General features: G+C 45.8%; 1 long non-coding RNA gene across 1 annotated transcript; it reads right to left on the minus strand.

The window, feature by feature from the left end:
- Window positions 1–2,019: 2,019 nt before the first annotated feature.
- On the minus strand, window positions 2,020–4,131 carry LOC115301918. Its single transcript, XR_003913356.1, has 3 exons — window positions 4,023–4,131; window positions 3,064–3,219; window positions 2,020–2,066 (listed from the first exon to the last, which is right to left on the minus strand). It is a non-coding gene; the product is annotated as an uncharacterized LOC115301918 (long non-coding RNA).
- Window positions 4,132–12,211: the final 8,080 nt, after the last annotated feature.

A 12,211-nucleotide genomic window follows, 5' to 3' on the forward strand; every position in this document is an offset into this window, starting at 1 on the left:
GATATGGGGCTCAAGCCATGAACCCCAAGATCATGACCCGAGCTGAAGTCAGATGCTTAACCAACTGAGCTACCCAGATGCCCCCAAAAATATCTTTTCTAAAGAAAAAAAGTAGAAAATTTTACTAGGACTTTGATTTAAGACTGAGATTTTCTTCTAAATTAACCAAAAGTGATCACAAAAATTGAGCCCCAAATTATTTTCACACTCACAGCATTTAAATTCTTATTTTGAGAAACAGTTCTATTTTGTGAAACTTTCTGATATTTTAGTTCTTTACTTTTTCCAGAAAAGGAAAATTGTTGTAAGGTAATTAATAATTCACCTCCAACACTTTTACATCATTCAAGATTGTAAAGCTATCTTCATGTATGAATTTATTTTCATTAGACTTGTAGATGTCAGGTGACATTTTGATTCTGGCTTTATAAATCTGTTTTCAGGCTATAGGCCACTTAACAAAGACTGTCATCATGCGTGTTTCACCCTAATTTCAGACTGAGTTCTCATCCCAAGTCCATGCTGATCGGCCTTATAAAAGTTTAACTTTGGTTCATGAGCTTCTTCACACCGAGTTCAAATCTTCTACCAGAGCAGGTCAAACTGACCAGGATAACTGTCTTTTCAACATGCACTGCCTTAAAGAACTCACCCTTCACATCAAATAACAGCAACAAGAAACAGACTTGTATTTTACCCAGCTTTTCAATTGCATGATAAGCTCAGAGCTAATTAATTTAATAGACTAAAAGATGCCCATTTTCTTTATTTACTTTATTTTTGTTTCAATCAACATTAGTGTGCTTGAATGGACACCTCTATTTTTCTTAGACTTTTAAAGCTTCCTTTCATGTGGGAGAAAAATGGCTAAATATGTCAGGGTTATCAAACAGAGCCTTGCTTTTTTGGCTGGTCCCTTTTGCCTTATCTAGCAAACACATTACCCTCTTCATCAAAATGTGGCTGAGCAAACAATGCAGTAGAGCCCGCACACATAACCAGAACTACCTGGAAACAGCCTCAGGACTCTTTAAACTCAGCCAGAAAGCTGATTAGGTCCCAGATCTTGCACATTATCTTAATTTTGATAGCTGTGCTATGAAAAGGCAATAAAGAAAAAGCTGTCTAATAAGAAGGCAAGTTAAAGTGTCTGCTTACTTAAGAGGTACACTTAAAAGGGAGGAGGAAAAAAAAGAACTGTGTAAACTAGTAGAACGGTTTGCAAATCTCAAAGGAAGCAATGTTCAAAAAAAAGATTTTATTTGTGAGTTAAAGGAGAGCCACGATATTTCCTTAAATCTCAGCATTCACACGCAAGAACAACTTCGTCATGGCGTATTTTCCTTTCTGGGGATATTCTCGTATCTTCGTTTAGTACACTGTCGGCAACTTTGAAGCTGTTGTTTGTTCAGATATGAGAAAGTCAGAGATTCCTTCCAGGCCTATGGAATAACCAAGAAAAGACACAGAGGAAGTTATGTATATTTCACTGGTTACCTTTTCCTGATCTAAAAGTGAATTAATTAAAAGGTGAGAAAGTATTTAACACTGAGACTGACTTGAAATATCTGAGATTCACTTTTTCTATCAAACGGAGCAATGACAGGTATTTAGAAGGAAATATTTTAGCCAGTGAGCAAAGTGCATGCCTGTTTTTCTGCAGCTTAATCTCACTGAAAGCCCAGCTTCCTGGAACTCTACATTTTTGGTGTGTGTGCAGAGTAGAAACAGACTGGCTCACGCCACGGAGCGGGCTGCAAAGAAAGGATGTGAACAGGGTACGGAATGCTGATTTAAAGAGATGAGGGACGTGGTTCAAGGTGGCAAGGTCAACGTTAACACGTGTAAAGAAAACACCAGCTTCTGTCTGGACGTGTTTGAAAGATCTGGTTTGGGAAGTGACATAAAATGAAAACTATCCCTACCTGAGGTTCTGTGATCTAATTGTAACAAAAGCAAGTCATATTCTGTATCCATGCAGGGCGACTTGGAGGGACAGGGGCCGGGTGCTGTTACCTGCCTTTTAAGGACTCTGGTTCCGTTTAGCTCAGATCCGGAGTTACGATCTGCAATGGCAATAGATCAGTTCGAAAACATGAAGAAAGATATTCCATAGTTGAAGAAATGCTGATTTTATTCCCAGTCGAAACGGGCTTTGTCTTAACTTCAAAAGTCAACATGTGAAAAAAAAAAAATCAAACCCGAAAAAGTGTATTATCTAACTCTATTCATTTTCACATCAAGACTCTGGTTTTCAATCAATATCCTAACACGAGGAAATGAGGAAGCATCCTTTTCTGTTAAAAAAGAAATTTACTTGGGACACCTGAGTGGTTCAGTCAGTTAAGAGTCTGACTCTTGGTTTCAGTTCAGTTCATGGTCTCAGGTTCCTGAGTTTGAGTCCTTCGTGGCATGTTTTAACAGCCTTGGGGTTTTGTGATATTCTTTTCATATGTGTCAGGCATTATCTTCTGTGAAGCTGTTCAAGTTTAAACTTATTTTTAAAATTTTTTTAAAGTTTAGGCTCTGCGCTGATAGCATGGACCCTGCTTGGGATTCTCTCTCTCTCCCTCTCTTTCTGCCCCTCCCCACTGGCACTGTCTCTGTCTCTCTCAAAATAAACAAATAAACCTAAAAAAAAAATAAAGGTTTAAAAATATGTTTTAAATTTATTTATTTATTTTGAGAGAGAGAAAGACAGAGAGAGTGAGCAGGGGAGGGGCCGAAGGAGGAGAGAGAGAGAGAGAGAGAGAGAGAGAGAGAGAGAATCCCAAGCAGGCTCCATGCTATCAGCGCAGAGCCTGACTCAGGGCTCCAACGCAGGAACCTGAGACCATAAACTGAACTGAAACCAAGAGTCAGAAGCTTAACCAATTGAGCCACACAGGTGCCCCTAAACTTTAAAAAAATTTAAAAAATAAATTTAAACTTGAACAGCTTCACAGAAGATAATGCCTGACACATATGAAAAGAATATCACAAAACCCCAAGGCTGTTAAAACATGCCACGAAGGACATAAATACATAAGGCAAAATGAGGATGGAGTGTGCCCACATCCTTACCAAACAAAGGGCTAAGAAGTAAGTTACATAGCTGTTTGCCTTTTTAGAGGCTCTTCGTGGAGTTTTCCTGTGATTCCATGTCCAGACGGTTCAGTCGCATGCCAACCACGGCCCGGAGCTGAGTTTCAGCTTGACATTTACAAAGAAGGTGACTTCCTGGGGTTCAGGAGACAGGGAGAAAGACAATAATCACTCCGCCCCAGGGACAGGTTGGCTCTCCAGTTCAATACCTTCATAGAACCCCATCAATTACAGCACTGAAATTTTGGAGTCTAATCATAACGTTCTGGGCGACCGTAAATAAAAGGTTGTCAATAACACAATGAGACACTGATGCAGACTACTGGCTATGAAGTGGCAGATGCCAATCGAGTAATAAATATACAGTAGATGCTGTTCTGGGAGTTTCCTGTGTTACGTCACTGCTTACTGAACTCCGGAGGCAGGCACTATTACAATTTCACTAGATGAGGAAACTGAGGGACAGAGAAATGCAGTCATTTATGCCCAGGATTGCAGAGCTAAGAAGTGACCAAACTTCAAACAAGTTCATTTGTATGTGTGTCTGTGTGTGAACACATATTAAATACGGTAAAAGTGCCCCCTTGAAAAGAAATGGGAGCCCACCCAATTTATTTGTCTCCTGGGGAGACAATATGTGGAAGTATTTTTCTTTCATTATTAGGGGTGATATACATTGTATCCTATTAAAGAAACCTGGTGTGGGGGGGGTGGTTGATGGCTTTTAAAAAAAGGTTTATTTTCAATGCAAATCAATGATTTGGAAAACGGTTCAGAAAACGGCTGCAAATTGATTTACATGGTACCTCAAAACTCAACTAATTAAAATCTGTAGATTTTGTTCACCACCAATTGGCCTTTTATTCATCTTGCTTAATGTGCCTTAGTACCCCCCAGCTGATACTCTGTCATGGTAAATATTTCCTTCATCAATTTACCTTGTCTTTGTCCCTGTGGATGTCGTGTCCATACTGACTTTTGATAATGTCTGTTTTTCTCAGCACAAAGATGCCTGTCCTGGAGTTTCGCAAATAATTTGGGTTTTGTCACTGAACACTATCTAGGGACAAATAGCAACATCAAAGGATTCTTAAAAATTGCTGAGCTTGATATTATCAGCAAAGAAGGCACGCATATCAGAGTCTCCTGAACCTGCCCCAAACCTAAGTTAGGACAAGTTAAAGGAGATATTCGCTGGAATGGAAAGTATAGCTCCTACTTGATTAATCTCTTTACCATCGTTCTAAAATACACAGTCAAGCCAAAAGATGCATTTTTGTGAATAACAACACTAAAGGGAGGAAAATGAATGAAGGAGTAGATAGATGAATGGATGGGAGTGCAACAAAGTTTTAATTATAAATGTTGCCATTGCTGTTATCACTGGGATATACAAGATTTTTTTTCCTGCAATGTTACACTAAGATCTGAGGAGAAAAATAATTGCTTTAGACGTGCTGACTTATTTGGGGGGCAATTATGCACTTAACACCTTTTTCAAATGCTATGAATCTTCACCCATCGATGCAGCATTATATACTTATGCAATTAACCACACTGGTAATGACTTTCCCATCTGATCTAGAATGACAAAATGAAACTCTGATCGACAAAAAGATACACAACAGGGCTAAGATGACCTTTCCAGGCTTCACGAGTCATCCCAAGAGTTTCTAAAGGAGAAACATAAAAGTAGAAAGCACAATAAATCACAGTATGTCTATTACTGAAAAAGAACACACATTTGAAACTTGACCTTTATACACACACACATACATATACACACACACACTCACAAAATCATTGCTAACCAGATTAATAGTTATCCAAAAAAATGCACACAAAACCGTGTTCCATTTTGGAAACACTATTTTTCAGGCACAAATTAGTACACATACCCATGTGTACTCTGTTGGTGTTAGTCTTTTTAAAAGTCAGGGAGAATGCTCCTTTCTTCCAGAAAACTCATTGGAAGTAATTATTCATTGGTCCTTCAGGAGGCAGTGCTAATTTCACTAGGATGTACCCAGATTATTAGGATCATTTACTTGAAGAGACCCAAATATTATGGAAGTATATGGACAGTTTGTTCTTGTTGGGGAGGGATAATTTTCTCACCCACGGGGTTGGGGGTCCCGGGCCATTGAATATTAGTAAGAATCCAGTCTGCTGCCAAAGGACTTTATGAACTAATTCCCACTGCAAACTCAGGAGACTGTAAAAAAAAAAAAAAGAACCATTCTGTCTCCCTTTCTACTGCTTTCCACATCCCAAAGCTGTTATTGAAAGAGAGCAAAGGAAAAGAAAAAGAGAAGCCCATGCTATTTGACGTTTTCACCACCACCACTGCCACCACCCAACCACCGGGCCACCCCTCCCCCTCCCCCGGTTAAGGAAATGTCAGTCCAGCCACAAAACGAAATGAATAATCTGATTACACTCGGGGGACAAGGGTAAATAAAGGTTGTGTGCCCTGTCATTATACACACTGAACCACCTCAGGAGGTATTTAAAATATTTGGGGGTTGCAGGTGGAGAGAGGATTCTTGGCCGTAGTTGTTCACTGAAATCTCTTACAGGATTTTTTTTTCTGAAACCTAGTCTGTGATGCAGAGCCTGCTGGGCTAAATTATGAACCAAAGGCTTTGGGGTGGTAACAATCAATCAAAATACCTGGGGTAGTGTGTAATGGGCATGCTCTTGTCAGCATGAGCAAGCTGCCCCTGAACACAGTCCCTCAGCAGGTTAAATAAATATGATACTATAGACAAACCGACAGGATCACACGGCTGCATCAATCAGCTGTTGATAAAATACAATCTTCCTTTAATACACGCTGAGAAAGTTATTTAACACTTACAAAACCTATATCCATTTCTGGCCTTTTTTTTTTTTTCTTTCTTGCCAAAGTGTAACTCTTTTAAAGTGCGGGGGGAAGAAGTTTGAGCGGTCTCGGGTGGACGAAGGGGATTTAATTGGAGCCAAAGAAACAGACGCAGCAGTCTAACCTGGGGTGGGGGGTGGGGCGGTGTACAAATAACAGCCGTGGGGGGGAGGGAGGGGCGGCAAACCGGCCGGAGGGTCCCTGAGAACGCTAACCACACCGGAAGTATTGCAATGGATCTCAGAAAACTTGGATACCCTGTTGAAACTACCCCTGCAGGGCAGCCCCGGGTGCACAAGCAAACCCGTGTTATTTTCATTCCGTTCTTATTTCAGCTCTGCAGTTTGCCTGCATCTGGAGCAGAGAGAACTGTTCTGGATTTTATTGGGGGGGGGGGGTTGGTGGGAGGTGGAGGGGGGTTGCTGGCCAGGAAATCATTTAGCAGGCGGGGGTGGGGCGGGGCTCCAGCGAACTTAGAGGGTGACCCCGTAGACCCGGTGGTGAAGGGGTGATCGCGGGCTGCCTGCACCCCGGTGAGGCTTGGGGGTCCCTCCTAGGGAAACAGGAAGGCCACTGCGAGGGCGCTAGGCGCCGGTGCGCTCGGTCGCTTGAGAAAAAGCCCCTCCGTGATTAAGCATTGCACTCTCCCCACTTGCAAACAGGCGAACTTGACAGGGGTTGGGGCCAGGGCCCATCTAGAGCGCAGGCCCAGGCTGGAGCGTAATTTAAGTCGATTTTGACTTTCCCCTTAGCCTGGCTCCCGGCGTCTCCGCCCCCCCCCCCACGGTCGCTTTGCACCCACTTTAACCCCGGGGTCCTCTCCTCTGCCGCGCGTGGGCCCGCGACACTTCGCGCCTGTGGCAGGACCGGGGCGGGCGGGGGTGGCCGAGCCCCGGGAGAGGCCGACGGGCTACGTCTCTTAGCGAGCGCAGATTACTGTCCCAGCTCACACTAAGCTCTCCTAAGTGCCGTCGCGACGCCTAAATACTGGGAGTGCGGCAAGGCGTCGCCTGCCACTCAAAATGTCGATCTTTCCCCGCCTGTTGGAATAACCCGCCGGGGCAGCCGGAGTGTGGACGGCCACGTTTGTCAGCGCGCGGAGCCGCCGGGGACCCTCCTGGGCAGCGACCGGAGCTCGGCACCGATCCGATCCGCGCGAACGCGGCCGCACTGGGCGCGGCTCCTCCCTCAGCCTCGCACGCCCGGCCCTCGGGTTTCCCGGGGAGTCGCGCCGGGGAGAGGCTGCTCTTGGAGACCCAAAGGTCTGGGGCGCGAGCGACGCAGGTCACCGCGAGTCGGCTCCCTGCACCCCCACTGTCTCAGGCTCGCCTGGGCGGCCCGTGCCACGGAGGCGCAGAGGGCGACATATCGAGACCCGGCAAAGAAGCGGAGCGGGACTACCGGCCCGGACCCCCTCGCCCCCAGCCCCCTAGCGGAGTCCCCACCCAAGCCCCACGTCCAATTCCTAGGCTCGGTTCCCTGGGCCGGAGGCGGGGAGGGATCAGGTGAGGGATCCAGGAAAGGAGGGATCCGGCGGCTGCAAAGCGCTTTCAATCCCAGAAACTCGCTTGAGGTCCCCTGCTGTCCCCCCACCCCACCCCCGGATGGGGCTTCAGATCGCGATGGCGGCGACTGGGGCCTCGGGGACTGGAGGACGCGCTGGAATCCTTGTAGCCTTTTTGGAGACTTGGCGCTTTCAAGAGCTCTTTACCTGAAACTGACACCGGCAAGCACTCCCCGGGGACCTGTTGGGCAGATGGAGTGGCAGGGCCAGGCGGGGCCTGTTGGCGAGACACGGGGACATTTGTCATGGGTGACCCGGCGCCTCGGCTTCTGAGCCCACGCCGGCGCGGGGAGGCCCGCGCTAATGTAATAAAGCGAGAGCGACAAGAGGAAAGGCCTCTCTCGCCCCGGGGCCGCCACATGCTCACTCCGTTTTACTGTCAGGGCTGGTCGAGGCTGTGGCTTCATTTCATATTCCATTAATATTTACAGCAGCTATTGAATTTCCCATTACAAAGTTCACCATACACACTGCTAATATGAAATTTTAATAGTATTGTGCACATTATGAAAAGTCCCACCATTAAGAGGGGACGTGGGAGGGTCCTGGGGAGCAGTTGCCCTGGGAAGTTATCCTCCACTGAACGCTTGAAATACCCCCAACGCCCCCCCCCAAGCCGTTAAATGAATTCATTTGCGACTATTACCATAAAGATGCGAAACGGTGGGCATTTTATCAATATTGAAATCAAGAGCGAAGGAGGGAATCAAGTGGGTAAAACGCTAGCTGGTTAAATGGAGTTGGCAGAGTTGTGCGTGTTGGTGCTTGGCCCTCCTTCATGGATGTTTCTACATCTCCACAGCTAGCATTCTCTGCGGGGAGGAAGCGCCCGAGGAACCTGCAGAAGTTTCCAGGTTGTGTTAGGCTCTGGCCGCAGCCGGTCGGAGGCAGAGGCGGGTGGGTGTGTGAGGCCGGCCGCGCTCTCCTCCCCGCCTCCCTTCCCTCCACGCCTTGCTCTAAGCCTTAGGAGTTCCCAAAGCTGCAGTCCTGGGCTGGCCCTAGAGGGGATAAACCACCCCCCCCCAACCGTATCATCTGTTTGGCAACTTCTCAGGACTGGCACGCCAAGTTCAGGCTGTTCTCCTGGTAGAAAGACTGTCCTGAGAAATTGGGGTCCCTTTCCACCTGTTTTGCGACCTAGCGGAGAGGGACAAATGCTCAATTTGAGGGAAAAGGAGAGGAGGGGGAAAGAAGAGAGGGAATTTGGCCTGGGCTGTTGGAAGGGCTAGGGCACAAACCCGACGCCGAAGTCCCGCCGCCTAAAGCGGCCCAAAGGACGCAAACCCAGAGGCATCACCGAGTCCCAGGATAGAATTTCTCTCTAGAGGGTCTTGAGGGCTGCCCAGTGGAGCGGGGGCCTGGGCTGGAGGCTCGCCATCTGATACAGAGGGGCAGCTGGGGGCGGAGGGGGGAGGGTACCTTTCTGCAAAGGCTCGAAGGTCAGTGGGTACCGGCGCCCACCTTCCAGTACTGTCCGAGCCCCGCCCCCAGGCCGCGCTCTGAAATGTGTCGCCTTCCCAGTTTATACAAGCATAGGAACAGTCCACTTCCTGGAAGACCCAACCAGCCTTGCCGTTTGCATTTAACCCCGTCTCTAGCTAGAGTGGATAGTTAAAACAGAAGGAAAAATCATACTTATTTGATTTGGGGGGAGGGCATGTATGATATCATTTCCCTAGGTTGCACGAGGCTTTCACACCCGCTGCCCACGCACCCTCACACCATCCCCTTCCCACACTCCTGGGGTGTAAATTAGTGGCCACACGTTAGGAACCACAGTGGTGTCTTAATAGGCTTCTATTTCTGCAATGAGAAGGCAATTTCTGAATCTTTAGGTTACTTCTCAGCTACAGGAAAATGACAGTGCCAGAAGGTAAAGATGGGTGACATTTCCACAGGAAGATCTGGTGTTGATCTCTTTTTCTGGATTTTTAAAAATTATTACTATTATTATTACTCCCCCAATTTGGTCTGTTTTTTTTTTCCTTAGCCCCTAAATGTGTCATGCTTTGTCACATCCTCTGTGTGTGTTTTTAGAGAACATTTGAATAAAAGGCTCCATGCCAGGTATTGGTGACACAGGGGGTGGAATTTTCAGCCGCTCCACAAAGAGTTGGCCGCCTCTATTTGCATAAGGTCAGAGTAGTGCTTCTGATAGAACTTTAGCAGCATCTCTGTCTCTTAGCAACACTCTTGCACTCTTGGTCCCTGCATTAAATTGACTGGTCCCTTCCTTTTCTTCCTTTCATTGGGAGGCTTACAATAAAATGTCACCCTTCCAACCTGTGCCTGTCACCCAGTAGGTCATCTGTATCTCCCCCTTCCCCCTCCCCCTCTCCTCCCCTCCTCTCCCCCTCCCCTTCTCTCCAGTTCCAATTAGAGGAGATGTTTCCTTTGGTGGATTCCCAAAACTGTTTCATTTTATTGTGTTAATTAATATTAATACCATTTCTCCCTTTGTGATGATTCAAAAAAGCTCTCGTAAACAGAGGCGGGATAAGGAGCAAATTGCCAGCACCCGCCAGACAATGGGCCTGCAAAAGGGTAATAAGGCGAGTGCAGACAGAGAAAGCAAGGTTTGGGTCAGCCTCCCCACCCATTTAGTTGATGCAAGGTTGAGCACCGCCTGAAAGCCCTGGAAGCACTTCGAATATGCCAGCCAGCCTCTTGGCTTTGCGATGGGACACAGTGACAGGATCCAGATGCTGATAGGTGGTGTTAATGGAGGGTCACGTTTGGACAATAGTATCCATCACTTGCCTCCTGGCTTCTCTGTCACACAGAGTCATTTCTGACTGCTCCATCACTCGGATTTGGGATAGATTCAATTATTACCTTCACCCTGGCAACAGGATATACAAATCCCTGCCAAAAGGACATTATTATTATTATTATTATTATTATTATTATTATTATTATTCCTGTCCCTCTCCCCTTGTCCCTTTTAAAGAAGAAAATCCTAAGTATTCAAAAAACCCCGTCTATGTTAGCCTAACCCACAGCTGCCGGGAAAATGCCCATGGGATAATGGCCGCTTAATTAACACAAAGAAACTTTTGTGTGAACGCCTGAACGATTACTGCTGATTTTTATCATATTATCAGTCGCCTAAATTAAATCCTGCCGGGATGTTTCTCCAAGTTTTGGAAGCGTCCAACTTAAGGTCTTGGGGCTCCCTTTAAAAGCGCATAGGAAATGTTTCTCTCCTTTTGAGAAGTGTTTGCAACTGAGGAGAAAAGAGAAGTCGAATTAAAAAGGAAAGGAGGAAGAGGAGATGGAGAATAGAAGAAGCCCTTTATATGGTTATTGCTCATAAAGTTAAGAACTCATTTCCATCAGGTTAAAGATAAAGGAAATTAAAATCCTGGGGCGCCTTTTGTAAAGGGAATTGGGACTCGGATGTAAGGGGTGGTGCTCAAGACCATTTACACTCTGTCTCTGCTTTCTGGGACAGAGAAACTGAACCTTTTCTCAGCAAAGTAGTTTGTTTTCTCTAACACCCCTTGAGTGGGGCAAATGGGAACGTAAAACACCCTGCATTTCCCTGATATTTTCCCAAACCCTGGGCTTCGTTTTTTCCTCTTTTCTTCCTAGCTTGCACCCCCTGTAATTCTTGCAGTGTATTGCTAGATAAATGTGCAGGTAATGGGGTCTGAGAAAAGCAATCAGGGTTAGAAGTCAACTAGCTCCTCTTTAATAATTCACATGTCATATTTCTTCCACTATGTCAAGTTTGCTAAAGAAGATGGACAGGGGCTGATGGGCAGCTATTGAGTTTATTATTCTTAGCCTCAGAAAGGAGGCTTCTCCCATAAAAAGTGATGTCCCCTACAAAAGGGCTCAAGCAGTTCAAACCTTCCTGAGTTGTGTCGTCTTGCTCGCTCTGCTTTCCATTTCTTCTGGAAATATTTCGACTGGAATGTTTGTAAAAATGGGATGGGGAGCCCAAAAATATTCCTGGAGACGTTGCCTATTTCTGTGTACCTCTCCTTACCAGTGTGGCCCCTTTCCTCCTCACTAGTGCTTTCACTCATATTCTCTTCTAAATGGCAATTCTGCTCCCTTTTTTTTTTCCTCACAATACAGAACACCTCTGCCAGGTCAATTTCAATGACAGATGACAGCTCTTGTTTTAACTTTCTTACAGATGACCTTTCTTCTTTGCCCAACTTTTCCCCCTCCGCCCGGGAGCACTGTTTGTGACGGCTTCAGGTATCTTTACTTAAATCTCTCTATTCTCTTTCTTTTTGGAAGGGTGTGGGGGAGTTTGAGATGTGTAATTTCATTTACTGTCAATAATTGGCTCTTTCCAGAAAGAAGGAGGGACACAGTATAGAGAAATCAATGAAGTTTTAAGCACATTTAAGTTTAGTTCTGGAGAACAAGTTGGGGTGTGTGTGTGTGTGTGTGTGTGTGTGTGTGTGTGTCCAGATTCCAAAAAGGAAGAGAGAACAAAAAGATAAAGATTGATTCTTATGTGGTAAGACTGGGCCCCCAAAGCAGAAATGAGCATTATATTCTGGCGGTTTGCATTTCCCTGTGGCTCATGTTGCCACATCCGATTTCTAAGCATTCCAATCTGCACAGATCTAGACGGACGGTGATTTCGTTTACAATCTCTCTCTCCCCATCTTTTCAAAAGCCAAACAGTAGAGGAAGGTTTTCCATGGGGGAGGGGT

Source organism: Suricata suricatta, chromosome 9 (assembly GCF_006229205.1).
Source record: "Suricata suricatta isolate VVHF042 chromosome 9, meerkat_22Aug2017_6uvM2_HiC, whole genome shotgun sequence".
NCBI lineage: Eukaryota > Metazoa > Chordata > Mammalia > Carnivora > Herpestidae > Suricata > Suricata suricatta.